The following is a 7,182-nucleotide window of genomic DNA, read 5'->3' as shown; positions in this document are numbered from 1 at the left end:
CAGCCTGGTATCTGCCAATCAAATTGAAATTCAAAACCAGTAATTCCACCGCATACCGCTCCCAAAATTTCGTCGGAAGAAATATCACTTAAACAAATCCCCAATGCCAAATCTTCTGCATCAGGATGTTTACCGTAATCGTCATTGAATGTGGTCGAAAATCACAGTATTGTTGGATAGAAATCACTTCTATGTAGCGTAAATATGGTTGATACACTATGCTCCACATATGGGGTCCATATATCGGTGGAGTCCTTTATGATGACTTCCAGTTTCTCTAGCTGATAACTGTCTTTAGCACTTCAAAACACAAGAAATCTTAAAGGAGAATTTCGTAGATTAAACAACTGTTCATTAGACCATGATATAATTTATAAAGGCCACATGCACCAGCCAGATATCTGCGCTGTTGAAGAGACAACATTTTAAGAAATGCCAGACGATCAAGGCAACATGAATAGGGAAAAAACAAAAGCAAAAGCAGAAAGCAGAGAGCGAGTAAATTTCTTCTACACTGACACTATACTACTGAAACATATTCTAGGATACTGCGGGGCAAGGAGCTATACAGAATGACTGAAGAAAGAATATCCTTAAACTGGTAAGAGGAGCGAAGAACGAAACCAGATATACTGTTAGCTTGGCTGAAAGTGGATGCCCATCCAAGTAATAAGCAAGTGTAGGGACTGGACATTTTAAGGAAAAAATTAACACGTCACGTAACATTTACTAACATTAAGTACCAGCGTATTTTGCGTGCACCAACGGGATAGAGTGTCGAGATTTGATTGCAGATGATTAAGTTTTGGAGGCGAGTCAACAATAGAAAATAATTTCAAATCGTCTGCGTACAAAAGACAAAAGTAAATAAGGAAGGGAGATCATTAATAAACAAGGCAAAAAGAAAAGGTCTAAGGATGGAATCCTGCGGAGCTTCAGATGAGGGGAAAAAGGAGTTCAGACTCAACTGTTGAAGGAGACCCCTCTACCATATAAGTAGGTTCTTAGCCAAGAAAGTACAGATGGTGAAAAGCCACGTAAACCGAGCTTCTTGAGAAGCAAGATATGAGCAATGGAGTCCAACGTTTCGGAAAAATTAGCAACATTTAATGCCCGTCATTTTTAACAACGTTGGTAACTCCAATAAATTAGTTGCGGTCGAGCCACCCCTTTGAAACCTGTGCTGCTCCTTCACAAGGAGATGTCCTAAGCAAGACAAAAGGCAGTCTTCCACATATTTTTCTAGAATTTAAGACACTGAGCATAGAAGTGATACGTGTCTCCTTCCAATTGACTGGAAAGACACCTTCAGATAAGCTTCTGTTAAAAATTAACGAAAGGCGAAGGGAGATATTTCGTTTACATTTTTTTTTAAAAAAAGTTAGGAAGACCATCAGCACCACAACTACCATTAATATCGAAATTTATCATTATAATCAACAGCGCATCAACCGGTATTCGGTCTAGGCTTGCCTTGGTAAGGAACTCCAGACACCCCGGTTTTATACCGAGGTCCACCAATTCGATGTCCTTAAAAACTGTCTGGCGTCCTGGCCTACACCATTTCTAGCAGCGTATGACTGGTCTTCATTTTCTACCATAGATATTACCCTTATATACTTTTCGGGCTGGTTCATCCTCATCTACACGGATTAAGCAATCCGCCCACCGTAACCTATTAAACCGGATTTTATCCATAACCGGACGGTCATGATATCGCCCATAGGTTTCGTCGTTATGTAGACTACGGCACCGTCCATTCTCATGTAGGGAGCCAAAAATTCTTCGGAGGATCCTCTCTCGAACGCGGCCAAGAGTTCGCAATTTTTCTTGCTAAGACTCCAAGTTTTCGAGGAATACATGAGGATTGGCAAAATCATAGTCTTGTACAGTAAGAGTTTTGACCCTACCGTGAAACATTTCGAGCAAAACAGTTTTTGAAAGCTGAAATAGGCTTTGCTGGCAGCCAACAATCATGCACGGATTTCATTGTCGTAGCTGTTATCGGTTTTGATGTTCGACCTTAGATAGGAGAAATTTTCAACGGTGTTAAAGTTGTAGTGTTCTATCTCTTTTGTTTTCGTTTGACTAGTGCGATTTGATGTTGTTGGCTTTTCGTCCTTTGGCGCTAACGTTGCCACCATGTACTTCGTTTTGCCTTCATTAATGCGCAGTGCGAAATCTCATACCGCCTGCTCGATCTGGATGAGGGTAAACTGTTATTCTCGGGTTGTTCTTCCCAAAATGTCAATATTGTTAGCGTAAATCAGTACTTGGGTGGACTTAAAGAGGATGCTGCCTCTTGCATTGACATCTGCATCGCGAATCACTTTCCCCAGGGTCAGGTTAAAGAGGAAGCATGATGGAGCATCGCCTTGTCTTAGACCATTGTTGATGTTGAATGGGCCCGAGAGTGATCATGTTGCTTTTATCTGGCATAGCACATTGGTCAGTCTTACCAACTTCGCCGCGATACCGAATTCTCTAATGGTCCAGTACAGTTTTACCCTAGCAATGCTGCTCTAGGCGCCCTTGAAGTCGACGAAAAGATGGTGCAACTGATGATCAGTTTTTCCATCACTTGCCGCACAGAGAAAATGTAATGTGTTGCTGATTTGCCTGAAGTGAAGCCTACTTGGTACGGGCCAATGATGTTCTGGGCGCAAATATCTTATGGATGTTACTCAGCAACGTGCACTGTGTTATATTTCCCTTTTTATGTATGGGAGAGATGATGCCTCGTTGTCAGTCGTTAGGCATTGATTTGCTGTCCTACATCTTAAGCATAAGTAAATGAACCATTTTATGGTTTTTAAACCAGTGAATTGCACGGACTGTTTTTTCTATGCTCAGTTCCTGCAGCATTTGTCCGTTGTATTCACTTGGTGACCTCCAACTCGCCGATATTTTGATTGTTGAGCAGTTCATCAAAGTACTCAACCACATCGCTCCAATATACCCTGTTTGTCGGAAATCATTTCCCTCTCTCTCGGCAGGGGGAGAATTGAGGTGGATAAGGCTTCATCCTGCTGATTTGTTGGTAAAACTTCCGCCCCTGGTGCAGTTGCTTCCTGTACTTTTCGAGTTCATAGACCGGTTGGTTTTGCCTGTGAAGTCACTTCTCCGCTCAACAGAGTTCGTGATAAGTCTCTGCGCGTGCCGATATTCTTTGTGAATGCAACATTACCCGGAATTCAGCATTCTCCCATTCCGTTGCTAGGTTATATTCATCGTCAAACCAGTAGTCCCGACTGTTTCAGCGACTGTGGCCGAGTATGTTTGTGGCCCTATTTATTATAACGTTTTTCAGCTCTATGTGAAAATCATTTGTTGATGCTTCATCTCTTTGGCTGCGGTTATTGCCGCATCCATTTTCCCCCTAGGTGTTGCAGAGGCTTGTGCTGTGGATAGCTTCAGTATTCACTCTCACCTGATTGTCAGAGGGGATGTTAGGTAGTGTTGTTATTCGAGCTCGAAGCACCATGCCAACGATATTTTGATCCGAGCCGATATTGGCCCACCTATATGTTCTGACATTCATCAATGCTGAGAGATGACGGCCCTCGATCAACACGTGATGAATTTGGTGGAAAGCGGTCCCATCTGGAAAGTCCCACGTTTGTTTGTAGACCGCTTTCCGCGCAAACCAGGTACTTCTAACAACCATTTCGTGCGATACCGCAAATTGAATAATTCGCAGTGCATTATCATTTGTATTTATATGTAAGCTATGTTCAACGAATCTCTCGCAACGCTGTTATGTTACATCAGCCTTATATTGAGACAGGGTACAGGCTAGCTGCTGAGCAGTATTTGGTCTTTACAGGGAGCACACGTTCCACGAGAACATGCGTAAATCGTTCCTCCGTTTTCGTTGCCGGGTTAGTGATTGTAAAATAAATTCTGTCCGAGGCTCCTGCCATGGCTTCGTAACCAGTTGTATTCTATGTAGGGACTCGCCTTCATCCTTCTCCGTCCGCAGTTTTTCGTTGAGGAAGAACTCCCAGCGATCACCACGTGGCGATAGAGTTCGGGTTTGGTAGTAGAGCTATTGGTGTTGGTTCAGAGGCGGTTCCCAGGTTCTATGTTCCATCGTGTGTACCAATCCATGTTTCCCCCTGGGGCATAAACTACCCTTTGACTGTCTATTAAGAAATTCGACAATGCGGGAGACAGAAGAGGAATGGAATCGGCATAAGGTGAAAGAGTATGGAAATGATCGGAAGATTTCTGGGAAAACAGGGTATATGTAAAAGCTTAGGGGAAGCAGTTTAGAAAAAACTGAGAAAGACTGATACGTTTTCATCGAATTGACCACCGGCGGAACAGTCAAAGAGCGGAAAGATCTGACGGTCCGGCTGAGGTCGACAATTGATTTAAGGGAAAATTGAAGTCCCCACAAAGGCTGAATGGCTGGCCCGGATATTTGGTTGAAAGAACTTTCGCCAAAGTATCAAAAAAATTTCAACTAGGGAAAGTTGACAAGATCACGGAAAATAAACACTGGAAATAATAAACGAGACTCAGAGCATTATGCCAGACTCAGAGCATTATGCCTAATAGTTCTGAAAAATGCAGTAAATTGACGGTACCGTACAATTTGTTCCATCGCGACACTAGATGTTCCGAAAAGTTGTTAGATGGATTCCACAGGAGTTGATATTGACAGTAGGATAACTGTGCAAATGGTAGGTGGATGCATCCGCTGGCTACTGTACTTAGTCATGTAATGCTCAATTATCCAACAAGAAGAAAGAACAAGAAAAAGTGGATATTGGCTTTTTTTTGTGTGAAACCAAACCTTATTAGAATCGATTCGAAGTCTGTTATCCGTCTGTCTGTCTGTCTGGCACACTCGATTTATTCGGAAACGGCAAGACCGATTATCACGAAAATTGGTGAGAGTATGTGGCCTGTTGTTCCTTTACATACAGTAGGTGGCGACATTTTGCGTTAAGTTCAGGGGGGGGGGGAATGTGAATGGAGGGTGCAAATTTTGTTCACATAATGTGGCCATATGGGGTATCAAATGAAAGTGCTCAATTAGTACCTTTTGAAACTGGTTCCATATTTGATATCGGGTCAAGCGTAGGAGAGGCTTAAAGGCTTCAAATATGACCCCTAAAAAGTCTAACAAGTCTCGTACTCAGAACCTATTCAACCGAAAAATCTGAAAGAAATCACAGTAGTGTATCTAACCGAAATCTAGGCCTCAAAATACATCCCGTTTCGTTAAAAATAACATATTTAGCGGGAAGCCCCCTGAAGTTCATGCTAGAACTATAATATTTGGCATTTGCATAGGGGACAAAAAAAAGGCTCACCCTTGGGGGTTTTAAGAATATCCAACTACTATTAAGAAAATTATAGAAGGTGAAACTTTTACATTTTGTGTAAATTTCGTGCATTCTAAAACGTCTATGATGGCATCATAAGATGTCAATTCATTGTAACCACAACAAAGTGAGCTTACTTGAATGGGAGATCGCAGGGAAAGATTTCGTTTTAATTTATCAATCATTGGGTAATAGGCAATGTTTATTTGTTTAAGGTGAGTATAATATCTACGTCTGAATGTAGAAATATGAATTAATATTTTAGGTTTTTAACCATTTTCGAATGGAAAAATGTGCCTACCAACTTTCTCACATAAGACGAACACAAAGGCTTTATACCTGAAATGCCAGCTCCTTTGTGGACACAGTCTGTTCGTTCTGGATGCAGTTTCGAGACCTTCAAATCATCACCCAATGTATCAAGGCACCGAAATTTCGGCTAGCCTTTTGATGGTTTCCCATCGACTTCGATGTATAGACCAATCTGGGTAAAAAAATTCACGCAAAGCATGCTTGATGAGTGCATGTGGCACACAGTCAAATGCCCTCTAGATCCAGAAATGCAATGTAAAGAGGGCGATGCTGGGTGTTTCTCCGTGAGCAGCATTTATTACATCAGTAGTGCTACAGTTTTTGACAAACGCGGCTTGATCCACGATCATTTTAACGCGAACACGATTGTCAAGGATGCGTTGAAAAATCTTCACTGTATGAGACTGCAACCGGATTGGACGGTAATTTGAATATTGTTCTGCCTTACCTTTCGTTTCCCATATTGGAACGGTTGTGCTTTCTTGCAAGTCAGATAGTCCTGTACCTCCCTCAATTATCCGGTTGAAGAACTCCATGAGTCTCAGTGTTGGATTCCAGCTCTTTGCTTTTCAGAGCTCAGATGCGATGCTGTTAGGTTCTTTCCCTTTCTCCGAATTCATTCTTTTTATTCCTTCCACGAATGACGCTGCTCTCGGAAGTGGACGATGAACAAATTTTTCCGTTGAAATCAGCTCGAAATATTTGCACCATCTCTCCGTCTCCGTCTCTTTGCCTTCTTTGTCGGCATCACGGAAACCCTCAGAGATGGCATCGCTAGTTCAATTTTGAGTCCGTGTGCAATCAAAATACGGAAATTTATGGCCATTTTCACCGTATGGTAGCTTTTTACATCACACAATCGAGTTTCCTGAAGATCGCAAATATGAACGTACGTTTTCCGAAGGGTTTTTGGGAGCTCCTTATTTTTTCAAGTGAGGATACCAATATCTAGCATGCAGACACGTACATATTTGTTTCGCTCGGACTAATTTACTTACGTCCTAATGCCATACTTCAAGAACCCTTGCACATATAGCATTTCTCTGAGACAATTTCTTCTCAACATGATTATATTTAAGGTTTTGTGAAACTCTTATGAAAATCGATTTACTACCTATGTGCCTATCTGATATTTATTTTTGTTTTGTTGGTTGGAAGATCAAAAGTTTGAAAAGATGTCGTCGGCTCCTGCCAGATGACTATGTGGGACTCGTATCTACTAAAACCACCACCTTATCCTTCCATTCTCCCTGCGGGAGTGTCATATCGTATTACGTTGCGGGATTGGATCAGAATTGATTCTGCACTCATGTTCGCGCTCGTGCTCCTCATCTGGTTCTGACTTTCTCCTGTTTAACTTCTTATGGATAGTTTCAATTACTACTAGTACTACTACTACATACTACATACTACAGTCCATACCCCCCTTCATTTCACTATGGTTTCTGCCGCAAAGTGCTCCCCAGTTCTAGTTTCTAAAGCGGCTTTGTGAACCACGGGCATTGAAACAACACGTGTCCTGCATCCTCTGCAA

The sequence above is a fragment of the Hermetia illucens genome, chromosome 6 (assembly GCF_905115235.1).
Source record: "Hermetia illucens chromosome 6, iHerIll2.2.curated.20191125, whole genome shotgun sequence".
NCBI classification, from domain to species: Eukaryota; Metazoa; Arthropoda; class Insecta; order Diptera; family Stratiomyidae; genus Hermetia; species Hermetia illucens.
This window is presented reverse-complemented; position numbering follows the sequence as displayed.